Raw genomic sequence first — 12,757 nt, 5'->3', positions numbered from 1 at the left:
GAGCGCCCCCTGCTGGCACCACTAACACCTCTTCCAGCAGCAACCTTGGTTTTTCCCAGGAGGTCTCCCCTCCAGGTACTGACCAGGCTCACACCACATTAGAAAGATCCATCAGCTTCTGCCATTCAAACATTCTAATTAGGCCCACATCTTTTTTTCTCCTCTATTTTCATCCAAAATTCTTCCAGTAACTTCGCCGATTGAAACTAATGTCAAAACCAATTCCCTTCAGAAAAGTGATTAAGCATTTGACATCTAATGCCTTAATCCTTTCTGTAACACCTTCCTTAAAAAGTCCAACCGTGAAATATCACCCGAGTGAGCCGAACCCTCACCACCCTTATTCACCAAACGTGCGCAAAAGTAACGGCGCATGCCGAATCTACAGGCCGCCATGGCCGTTACAAATGTGTCAAAAGCAAACTAAACCTAAACCGAAACCTCTTCTGTGCACCAAACTCCCCAAAACCCTATTCCCTTAATCTTACACTTATACAAAAACTCCACTCTCGACTTCTGGGTTTAACCCTTTACATCGCCAACGCTGGTTAGAGATTCAGTGTGTCCCAGGCTCAGCGGTTATATAGGACAGGACTCGGTGAGCTGCAGGGGAAACTCGTTGTTCTGCGCTCCCCGTGCGGAATGCGCGTCTCCACCCTCCAGACTCGTCACACCGCCTTCATACTCTACAGCGGGAAAAAAAACTCCCTTTACTGTCTTCATACAGTACATCCCTCTTAAATCCCAGAAACACAGAAACTCCGGGGCGTTTCTGTGAGTCAGTACCGGGTTTCTCTGTTCGAGGTTACAAGCAGAAACAATAAAAGCGCTGAAAGCAGGAAGTTATTTCTGCTCGTAGGCATAAACGTACAAATAAATTTTCTGATTCCTAAAACCTAATAAAATCCATGTACAGTGCCTTGCGAAAGTATTCGGCCCCCTTGAACTTTTCAACCTTTTGCCACATTTCAGGCTTCAAACATAAAGATATAAATTTTTTATTTTATGTGAAGAATCACCAACAAGTGGGACACAATTGTGAAGTGGAACGAAATCTATTGGATTTTTGAAACTTTTTTAACTAATAAAAAAATGAAAAGCGGGGCGTGCAAAATTATTCGGCCCCTTTACTTTCAGTGCAGCAAACTCACTCCAGAAGTTCAGCGAGGATCTCTGAATGATCCAATGTTGTCCTAAATGACTGATGGTGATAAATAGAATCCACCTGTGTGTAATCAAGTCTCTGTATAAATGCACCTGCTCTGTGATAGTCTCAAGGTTCTGTTGAAAGCGCAGAGAGCATCATGAAGACCAAGGAACACACCAGGCAGGTCCGTAATACTGTTGTGGAGAAGTTTAAAGCCGGATTTGGATACAAAAAGATTTCCCAAGCTTCAAACATCCCAAGGAGCACTGTGCAAGCGACCATCTTGAAATGGAAGGAGTATCAGACCACTGCAAATCTACCAAGACCTGGCCGTCCCTCTAAACTTTCAGCTCAGACAAGGAGAAGACTGATCAGAGATGCAGCCAAGAGGCCCATGATCACTCTGGATGAACTGCAGAGAACTACAGCTGAGGTGGGAGAGTCTGTCCATAGGACAACAATCAGTCTTACACTGCACAAATCTGGCCTTTATGGAAGAGTGGCAAGAAGAAAGCCATTTCTCAAAGATATACATAAAAAGTCTCGTCTAAAGTTTGCCACAAGCCACCTGGGAGACACCCCAAACATGTGGAAGAAGGTGCTCTGGTCAGATGAAATCAAAATCGAACTTTTTGGCCACAATGCAAAACGATATGTTTGGCGTAAAAGCAACACAGCTCATCACCCTCAACACACCATCCCCACTGTCAAACATGGTGGTGGCAGCATCATGGTTTGGGCCTGCTTTTCTTCAGCAGGGACAGGGAAGATGGTTACAATTGAGGGGAAGATGGATGCAGCCAAATACAGGACCATTCTGGATGAAAACCTGTTGGAGTCTGCAAAAGACCTGAGACTGGGACGGAGATTTATCTTCCAACAAGACAATGATCCCAAACATACAGCAAAATCTACAAAGGAATGGTTCACAAATAAACGTATCCAGGTGTTTGAATGGCCAAGTCAAAGTCCAGACCTGAATCCAATCGAGAATCTGTGGAAAGAGCTGAAAACTGCTGTTCACAAACGCTCTCCATCCAACCTCACTGAGCTCGAGCTGTTTTGCAAGGAAGAATGGGCAAGAATTTCAGTCTCTCGATGTGCAAAACTGATAGAGACATACCCCAAGCAACTTGCAGCTGTAATCGCAGCAAAAGGTGGCTCTACAAAGTATTAACGCAAGGGGGCCGAATAATTTTGCACGCCCCACTTTTCATTTTTTTATTAGTTAAAAAAGTTTCAAAAATCCAATAGATTTCGTTCCACTTCACAATTGTGTCCCACTTGTTGGTGATTCTTCACATAAAATAAAAAATTTATATCTTTATGTTTGAAGCCTGAAATGTGGCAAAAGGTTGAAAAGTTCAAGGGGGCCGAATACTTTCGCAAGGCACTGTAAGTCTCCTTTTCGTCCCCAATGCATATAACTGAATATAAATCAGTCAAGTTCAGCTACTTTTCTGATGTATATGAATACACTAGTTCTGGTGCAGCTGTTACAACAAAGATACTGAAGAACTTTTTTTTCATACGAGCTCTTGCCGTTTTTTAAATTGAATATTTTTTTCATTTCGGTAAATCACACGAAACACCAGCAACACTCATCGTAAGCATCTGACCAATCACATTCCTGAATTTTAAAACCATTTAGTATTTATTTTTAACTTGTTTTATTTATTTTTTAATTTTACACACCTGTTTTAAGTATTCTTGCCATTTTTAGCATATTGTAAGTGGATTTTTTTCAAACATTTTATTTTTTAAATCATATCAACCCATTGTAACTTCCCATTGATAATTCCTGAGCTTTATAACTGTGTATTATTTATTTTTACCTTGTTTTATTTTTTATTATTTTACAGAGCTTTTTAATATATTGTGAGCATTTTAGTGTCATTTTCAAATAGGACTATCAATGCTCTTGACTTTTAAACCTGTATTTATTCTGACATTATTCTCTCCACCTGCAGATGAGGGAGGTATTTGATTTTAAATTTGTTGATTTTGGGGGATAATGTACATTCATTTCCTTGTATGTATCACCAGTGGGAAACTTTTTTTGGATGAATTGCATTTTTGGATGAATTGCAATCTTTACTTCAAGGCCTTCAGACTGATATAGAAATGACGGGAGATTTAAATGACACATTTGATAAATCAGACAGGAACAGCATAACATCTAAAATGGCAGAACCCTCTAAAGTACTGAAAAATTTCCGGCACATTCATAATAAATAAAATGTATTGAATTTGAAGCATAAAATTTGCTTTTTTTCCCACCTCACCTCACCTAATGCTATTGCATTAACGAGGCTGAAGTTGGCTTCTTATTCGCCAGCTTCTTCGCGTTTTTCGTTCCATCTTAAATGCTGCTGTTGTGATGTCATGCCGCCTTTCGCCTGTAGATGGCTCTCTACAGTCATTTTTAAAAATACTTATCCGGATGTATTACTGTACATATCCTCAGTAAAGGGGAATATGTAAGTAGAGACTGTCCAAATTGCATTTTTGTATGAAACACATTTCAGAAACACAACTCACAATAATACAATCTGGCATGTTATACAACGAGTAAATAAGACAAAGGCAAAACATAAGTTCACTGGCACTTTCTGCATATTTTCCACGACCTTGCCTTCTGGTCATAAAAAGTCTCAAACTCTTGGATTTTGCAAGAAATTTTAATATAGCAGTTTTAAATGGGATATTTAGAACATGGCATATGAGAATATATGGTTAACTGAGGATGAGCAGAGGGTGATCACACTTTCTGCTTATTGCTGTGAACCTACCTCCTGGTTATAAAAATGTCTAAAAATTCTGACACAGATGAGTGAGAGACAATGGAAAAGACTATCAAAATCCTGAACTTCAGGACATTGTACTGTACCGTTTTTTAAATACGACCCTCTGAACATGGCATGAGAGAATACATTGTCAAATGGTAAATGCAATGTTTGTTATATTGCTAGGGCCCTCCCTCCTGATTTTAAAATTGTCTCATATTTCTGACATCAAGGTGTGAGACACAATATAACAGACTGTCACAATCCTGAACTTCAGGACATTTTACTGTACCATTTTAAAAATATGACCCTCTGAACATGGCATGGGAGAAAATGGCATGTGAGAATGCATTGGGAAAAGGTGAATGCAATTTCTGCTGATTACAAAATCGTCTCACAATTCTGACACTGAGGTGTGAGACACAATGTAACAGGCACTCATAATCGTGAAGTACAAGAGATTTTACTGTTACGTTTTTTTTAATAATGACCCTCTGAACACAGCATGTGGGGATTTATAGTCAACAAAATAGCACACATTCTGCCAAATTGCTTTGTCCCTCCTTCCTCGTTACCAAAACATCTTAGTATATCGACACTAAGGTAAATATCGGAGTCAACCGATACTGATCAGGGTCTGCTGCTGCTGAGCCCGCAGCCTTCACCATAAGGTCCAATTCCCCAAGCCTGCTGACCATATATGTCTATCCCTTCTCGTCAAAACTCGTATTTTCACAGGGTACCCTTCAGAAATCGCAGTATAGAATGAAAAAAAAAACCTCCAATAGATCTCGGCCGCTGTTGGTGATTTTCCTTTAAAAACAAATGAATGTCTTGAAATTTTACGGAGTGTATCACTTTCACCGAGACCGAGAAGTCTCCACGACCGGTCTTGTACCGCAATGAAATACAGAGCCCGTAGGGGGCAGTAGGCTTGCAAATATAGCTCACTGTGTATATAATGAAGAAGCAGAGATTAGTTCCTCGTCTGCATGTTGCAGAGCCTTACGCTACTCGTACCAGCAGCTGGGGTTTGATCCCTGCACGGGCGATTAGTTGAAAGACCATTTAGCCGGCTGGCTTTTATGTTTCACACTAAATTGAGATCTCGAAACCAAAATAGTTAGAAATATGGAACACAACCGTTGTTCCCCAAGAAGGAAAGCTGTTTTGTACTGACGTCACTCCTTTTGATTTAACCCAGATTGTGAAGACAACTCCGCCCTATCAAAGAAAAATGTTACTCAAAAGTTGGAAAGCACACTCTTAACCCATCTTATATCTGATTCCCGCGATCCGTTCAAAGCTGCTTAGTGTTTCGCAAGCAAATCATTTCAGGGAAGAAACTCAGTTTAGTGAACTACTTTTGTATTTTCACTCATTGAATTTGATATTTGTACTCTCTTTGCATTCTCAGCAATAATAATTCAAAATTACAGTTCGGATTTATTGGAAAACTTCACAAGCATTGTTAGGTTAGGACTTTAAAATTGTATTTTAATATCTTGGTATATTTACCTTCATTTTAATATAGATATAACCATAAATGTTGTTAAGCATATTGTACTTATGTCGTACTTTTTAAAACATTTTAGCTGAGGACGCACAGCGACTATTATACCTTGTGATACATGCAAGACATCTGTAAACAAAGATGTAATTACAATAAAATTGGCAATTAACAGAAAACCACAATTTGTGTAATATTATTCCTCGATATCGATGATCAGTTGAAGGATTTGAAGAAACTATCAAAGAAACAGCAGCAATAGCAGATGATTGGTTTTGAACCCATCTTTACACCTCAATAATCCATTTGTCCTCAAAAAAAGAAAAGACAGGCATGTTTCGAGTCTCATAATTATCCTCCTCTCGATCCAAAAGAAACGTATACCTTTGATTGCTTCTGTAGTATTTTGGATTTTCTTACAAAGATCTCACGAAGTATTGCCAGGATCTATATTTAGCGTTCGGTAGCGATAACACTGCTGATATTGATTGAGTAAAAATCTATGATGTATTGACAGCTTTATCCGAAGCGAGAAGTCCTTGAACGCCGCTTATGAAGTGTTGGGATCCATACCAAGAAATGCCTTTTGTTTTCTCACCCAAAATACTGCTATTGCATTACACATTACATGAACATTACCAGTTTTGGTAGCTTCTGGGTGCGATTTTCCAAAACTGAAACTAATTACAAAATTATTTAAGATGAACCATGTCCAAAAATTGTAAATCAGGATTAATATAATATCAAATGAAATTACTACAGAAGAAAATGTTTAACTGAAATATGAATAAGACTATGCAAGCCTACAAAATAGAACAATTCAATATTTATAACTTATTTTTTTTATATTTTGAGAAATGGGCTCACAAACTGGAAGACACTAACGTTTCTCTTTGTTAGAGTATGTGAATAACAGTTTAACCCCAAATGTCTGTAATTGTGATTTTGTTAAAATTCCAAAAAAGCATCTATCAATACTAAGAAATTATTAAGAAAGGAAGAAATTGTATTTCATAACCTGTAAGACATGAAGACATTTACAGGTTATATCCTTTGCTTTGTCTTTTAACGCAAGCGTTAAAAAACAGCAGTACTGATGATTTTCATGGACTGATGCACACTTGTTCTGTACAACTCCAGTGATAAAACCTTGTCTGTAAAAATTGTAGAATGTAAAAGGGCGAAACAACGCTCCAACCACAGGAATGGTATCATAAAGGATCATTTTCTTATTTAATACATCCTTTTGAGATGCCTTGTCAACGCACACAGACGTTAGAGCTGAACAAATATTTTGTACACAAGACGGCAGTGCGATATTAGTTTTCCTGTCTTCTTGATGGATTCAGAGGTCCTTGCTCACCACATAACTTTACAGCTAAGGAACAGTAGCTTGGAAAATACCCAACTCAACAAGTGAGCATGTTGGTTGCTCTTGCTCTGAATGCAAGGAGCTGTTTTTTTTTCGCATTAATCATTATTAACCAGAAACAGCTGCACAACTGGTCGCATTTGTGATTATGTCACTTCTCTGCTTCAGCAAGGTCAATAAAAAACTCTGAAAGTAGTAGAGAAAAACTGAATTAAAATCATATTAGCAATTCTGAGCGATATCTGCATACAGGCAATCCAATAAGAACATTGAAATCTTTGAATATCATCTCTCTATATATTGCGCTGCTTTTTACTTGGAGTAAAACTATTGGATTGGAGGAATGCTAACCGCTGGGTTAAAATGTATTGTTGTTATTTGGAGAAATCAATGAACTCGTGATTTTATATGTTTTAAAAGACGGTCATGCACACAGAAAAAAGACAGTGCTGATTATTTTTCTGGAGACGGAGCACTGATGACCTATCCGAGCCAATTGATAAAGCCCACCCAGTGGATACTCTAGCAGAACGTGGAAGAATGTTCACCATTGTAACCAAGGCAACCACAGGAACAACATCAAGAAGCACAATCAATTCCCCATTTAAATCTTTCGTGTAAGGTATGCTATGTGAAAGTATGAAGTAAATCCTCTGATCTCTTTTGAACATGGACAAGGTATTTCTGATGGAGCGCTATGAGCAAAGATTTAATAAACTACTCCTGCCGATAATTCAGCTTGAAGAAGTAAAAGCCTCACAAACAAAAGCAGCTCGCTACCACAGCCAATATTAAATGTACTTGGTGGCACATTACCATGTGCACTGGCTCAAAAGTGATCTCAGCAGATGTTATTCCCTACGTAAAGCTGAAAGCGCTGATGAGCATTTCCATTGAGAAAAAATAAATCTGCCTTGATGTTAAACATAGAGAGCCTGTCTTTTAGACGTTCTCCCTCTAAACACCTTGTGCAGCCTCCCGACAGACTAACAAAAAGCGCATTTTCACCAACTCAATTTATAATACGCCCCTCAAAACTCACAACCAAATAACAATCCATCCGTATATTTGAATTCCAAGATCCATTCAAGGCAACTTGGCTCTTCGCAAGCAAATAATTTCAGGGAAGAATCTCAGTTTAGTCAACTACTGGTGCATTCAGCACACACCTTGCTTTTGCTTGTCAGGGTGGCCGAGTGGTCTAAGGCGCCAGACTCAAGGATGTGTGTTTTTTCAGCTGGCTTGGGTGTTCTGGTCTCCAAATGGAGGCGTGGGTTCAAATCCTGACCGCTTCTGTTTTTACCTCTCTTGAATTGTTCCAGTGCTAGCTGACAGTGAATGACTGAAATATAAAAGCAGCAGAAGAAAGCAAGCAACTCAGTGCAATTTGTGAGTATTCTGCACTGTTAAAATGCACAGGTTTTCATACTTTTTGGAATTTGTAGCTCAAGAAGTGACTCCTGTTTCATTTTCTATTCACCAACTCGATTTGCATTCCGCCCCTCACACCTCACAACAGAATAACAAACGGCTTCATGTGCCACAGCATTCCCCTGTAGATTCGGTTTGCACTATGAATTAGGTGACCCCGAATGAAATATTTTAGTGTTGGCTCAAATGTGAGGAATTTCATGAACCCTCAAAAAGGAACGCTTTCAGAGAATGCCAGCAATTCAAAGCGTGTAAGCAGCAATTCTGCAATTTATTTTATCGGGGCTGGTGCTTTCCGAGTCGATGGCTCCGCATTAGAAATGAGAAGTGCTGAACTCTAAACATGTTCTTGCCATTACTGCTACTCCTGCTCCTACTCCTTCGTCCTCGAAAAAAGAAAAGACAGGCATGTTTTGAGTCTCAAAATGATCTTCTGGATCCACAAGAAACATGTAAATTTGATTGATTCCGCAGTATTTTGGATGTACTGTACTTATAACTTCCATCGAAGAGAGATTTCATCAGTTGCATGAAATTGAAACTTTCGACTTTTTGTCTGGTATTGAAAATATGTTAAAAAAAACATAAACAATTTTCTAATGAACAACTCATGAAGTATTGCCAGGATCTATATTTAGCGTTTGGTAGTGATAACACTGCTGATATTGACTGAGTAGAAATCTATGTTGTATTGACAGCTTTATCTGAAGCAAGAAATCCTAGAACGCCCTCTATGAAGTTTTAGGATTCATACCAAAAGATGCCTTTTGTTTCCCACCCCAACTGCTGCTATTGCATTACACATTATGTGAACATTACCAGTTTTGGTAGCTTTGGGGCATGATTTTCCTAAACTGAAACTTATTACAAAATTATTTAAGATGAACCATGTCCAAAAATTGTAAATCAGGACTAATTTTAATATCAAATGAAATTACTACAGAAGAAAAGGTTTGATTTATATAACTTATTTTTTTTATTTTTTGAAATGGGCTCACACATTCAGATTCGTTCTCAGTGGTTCTTGCTCACCAAATAACTTAAAAGCTGAAGAAGAATGCTACGAAAAATACTAATCAAAATACAAAATAATAATCATTATTAACCAGAAACAGCAAAAAAACTGGTCACATTTGTGATTATGTCGCTTCTCTGCTTCAGCAAGGTCAATAAAGGACTCTCTGAAAGTAGTAAAACACTAAAGAACTGCAAAACTGAATTCAGAATCATATTAGGAATTCTGAGTGATGCCTGCTTACATGCAATCCAATACGGATGTTGTCTTTAAATAAGAATTCTCTATGTTTCCCTGCCTTTTCCCTGGAGTGAAACTATTGGATTGAAGGAATTCTTATCACAGGTTTACAAGGTGTCGTTGATATTTGGAGAAATCTATGAACTCGTGATTTTTATATACTTTAAATAACGGCCATACGCACAGAATAAAATGACAGTACTGATGATTTTTTCCTGAGACGAAGCACAGATTATCTTTCCAACACAGCTGATAAAGGCAAGCCAATAGATACTCTAGCAGAACATAAAAAAACAGAATCAATTCCCCACTTAGATCTGATATCTGAGGTATGCAATCAGGACTCTGTATTAGCTACTATTGATCCATGCAGGACACAGCACAATTTGAGCCACCACTTAGACCTGGTGCCCTCTTGTCTTGGATGAGATTGGCACAGCGATTGATTACTGGGGATCATCTTCTTCATCCCTGAACTACCTCACTCACACCGAGATCCCTGGCTGTAGTCCCCTTTACCTAAAGTGGGGTCTCCCTCACTGTCATCCACACTGTATCCAGAAGGTGCCGCATCAGAGAGGAGTCTCCCTGTGAACAGAAGAGCAGGTCAGTAATCTCGCTGTCATTCTGACACATACTGGCTTGTCAGAGACTATTTCTCTTCCAGGTAGTGTTTATTTCTAATGACAAAGGCTAATGCAGGCTGGTACAGAGTGTACTACCAAGTCTTATTTATGATAACTCACCTGACACTGTGTCTGGGCTCTGGGGCACAGTTACAGCATCATCATAGTACTCTGGAGCCTCTTCTTTCACAGAAGTCATCAGCTCTCCTGAAGCACACAGAGACAGTTTTACTGTTACACATCAGATTTAAAATACAGGGGATCAGGCAACCTGATTATATAATACATTTCAAACCCATTCCATTTTTTTAAATTGAGATGGTGACTGACAACAGTGCAGCCTGTATCAGAACAGAGAAGGCAATGCTTTGTATCCTTGTGAAATATTTGAAGAGGAGCTGGACACTGGCAGCAGAATAAACAGACTCAGTGTGATGTGGTCTGCAGTACATAGAGGAGAGAGACTCAGAGTTTCTGGGATTGGTACAAGGTTTCTCTTTGGGACTGGACTGAAATAACCCACCTGACAAGGCATCTGGACTCTGAGGTATAGTTACAGCATCGTCATAGTACTCTGGGGCCTCTTCTTTCACAGAGGACATCAGCTCTCCTAAAGCACACAGAGCAGAGCTTCACTGTCACTGTCACACATCAGAACACTGATTCACTCGGCGTCAACATGACAGAACAGCAATCACTTGAAAACAATGTTCCACACTCCGTAAGCAAGAACTTCAGTGTTTGCAGTCACCCGATATGCCGATAGTCAAAGGAGCGCAAAACACGAAGCGTCAAAAGACAAGATGAGTTGATGGAAAGAGGGTTGAATTGATGAGCACAAAAGTTCAGCTCGTACAATAGGCAACGAAGGTCCCAGCGTCGTCATCGCACTTGAAAGGACTGCCTTGCAGACCAAGGGCAGTGGGCGGTGCCTGGCAAGAGGGGCAGAGGCGTTAAGACATGATGCCGAGAAGCATGAAGCGCGGGGGATTAGCTCAAATGGTAGAGCGCTCGCTTCGCATGCGAGAGATAGCGGGATCGATTCCCGCATCCTCCAGGTCTGAGTTTGGAGCTCTGGGAGTCCGGTGCTCTAATTTAGCCTCTGCGACTTCTGATAGGTGCTCCTCCGTTGTGGAGAGAATGTCCTTCAGTTGTCAAGCGTTGAAGGGCCACACCTCCTTCCCAACCTCAGTCTGCACTGAGTGCGTCTCCAGCATTTTCTCGTCCAGTTTGTCAGCTTAGCAAGTGAGAAGTATATCCGAGTGAAAACAGTGCTGATAATACTCTCACAAATTGTTAGAAGACGTGCTTTTGATCATCGATTGCTTAACAATCACATTTGTTCGACTTGAGCCATCAAGCTCGTAGTTTTCCTTCAAATCTTGAAAGCTCTCAGTGAGAACATCATAGGCTGCAGGACGCCCCGTAACTTGAGTACTTCAACAGAAAGAAGAGCAGACAGCTCCACAAATATGCGAGGCGCAGAGAGCGCAAGGCGAGCCGCACACGTTTCGGTGGCTGAGAGAGGGCAGTTTTTGCTTTTGCATTTCCCAAGTAAGGACGCATGACAACAAGCGATCGCGGTGCTCATCTACGACATAGTGGTGATGAGTTTTCAGTACGTGTTCTTTTGAACGAGCAATGAGGTTGCCGCCTTGGAGAGCTGACTGCACGCTCTCATTGTGCCACGTGATGAGAATTCGCCAGGCTCGTTCAGTCATTAGTCACATTCCATCGTTTGCCATAAGCAGACGCTGCGAAGTGATGTGGATATCAGTTCCCAGTCTTGTGGAAGAGGAGGAAAAGAGCACACGAGGGCTCGTCCGGGAGTTGAACCCGGGACCTCTCGCACCCTAAGCGAGAATCATACCACTAGACCAACGAGCCACGGCAACATTGGCTATTTCAATCTGTCAGTGAGCTTGAGGATGGGGGAGAGGCGTCATTCGCTCGTCCAGTCAGACCTTCATCAATAAGTCAAGAAAGCCGCAATTACACGGCTGCCTTGCAGACGAAGGGCAGTGAACTTTGCCTGGTAAGAGGGGAACAAGTGGCACTAGGTGACGCCGAGGCATAAGCCCCAGCAAGCGGGTTTGGCTTGTATGGTACAGCGCTTGCCTTGCATGTGGGAAGTAGCAGCATCAATTCCTGCGTTCTCTAGGTGTGTGCTTAGAGCTTGATGTGCTGAAAGGTGTCTTTTAGCCTGTGGTCATGCCTTTCATGGAGAGCATCGTGCAGCTGTCAAGCATTTCGCAGCCACGCCCCCTTTTCATCTTCTCTCTGGCTTAAGCGTCTCCGCCACTCTCTCTTGACATTTCATGTCAGCATGTCAGAAGTCCGAGTGACATTTTTAATGGCTGAGTGAGGGCACGATGCTGAAGCAGAGAGGCCACTTCAGCCAGAGAGACTTGTGCTAGGTGAGATCTGAAAGACGGACTCGCAACAGAAACAGACCAAAAAAGTATCGGTGAGATCAAAAGGCAAATGCAACATCCAGCAGAGGGCGTCGCAAGATTAGTGTATAGGTGACTGAAATTCACGTGAGGCAAACTTTCCGACACATGCACTGCAGCCGGCCTCATTGGCGTAGTAGGTAGTGTGTCAATCTCATAATCTGAAGGTCGTGAGTT

General features: G+C 40.7%; 2 non-coding genes across 2 annotated transcripts; one reads left to right on the top strand and one right to left on the bottom strand.

The window, feature by feature from the left end:
- The first annotated feature begins 11,111 nt into the window (after window positions 1-11,111).
- trnaa-cgc (transfer RNA alanine (anticodon CGC)) lies at window positions 11,112-11,184 on the top strand. Its single transcript has one exon. It is a non-coding gene; the product is annotated as a tRNA-Ala (tRNA).
- A 758-nt stretch (window positions 11,185-11,942) lies between these two features.
- On the bottom strand, window positions 11,943-12,014 carry trnap-agg (transfer RNA proline (anticodon AGG)). Its single transcript has one exon. It is a non-coding gene; the product is annotated as a tRNA-Pro (tRNA).
- Between the last annotated feature and the right edge of the window lie 743 nt (window positions 12,015-12,757).

Source organism: Atractosteus spatula, unplaced genomic scaffold (assembly GCF_055471065.1).
Source record: "Atractosteus spatula isolate fAtrSpa1 unplaced genomic scaffold, fAtrSpa1.hap1 Scaffold_55, whole genome shotgun sequence".
In the NCBI taxonomy this organism is placed as follows: domain Eukaryota; kingdom Metazoa; phylum Chordata; class Actinopteri; order Semionotiformes; family Lepisosteidae; genus Atractosteus; species Atractosteus spatula.
The sequence above is the reverse complement of the archived record's forward strand: the minus strand, read 5'-3'. Positions and strand labels throughout refer to the sequence as shown.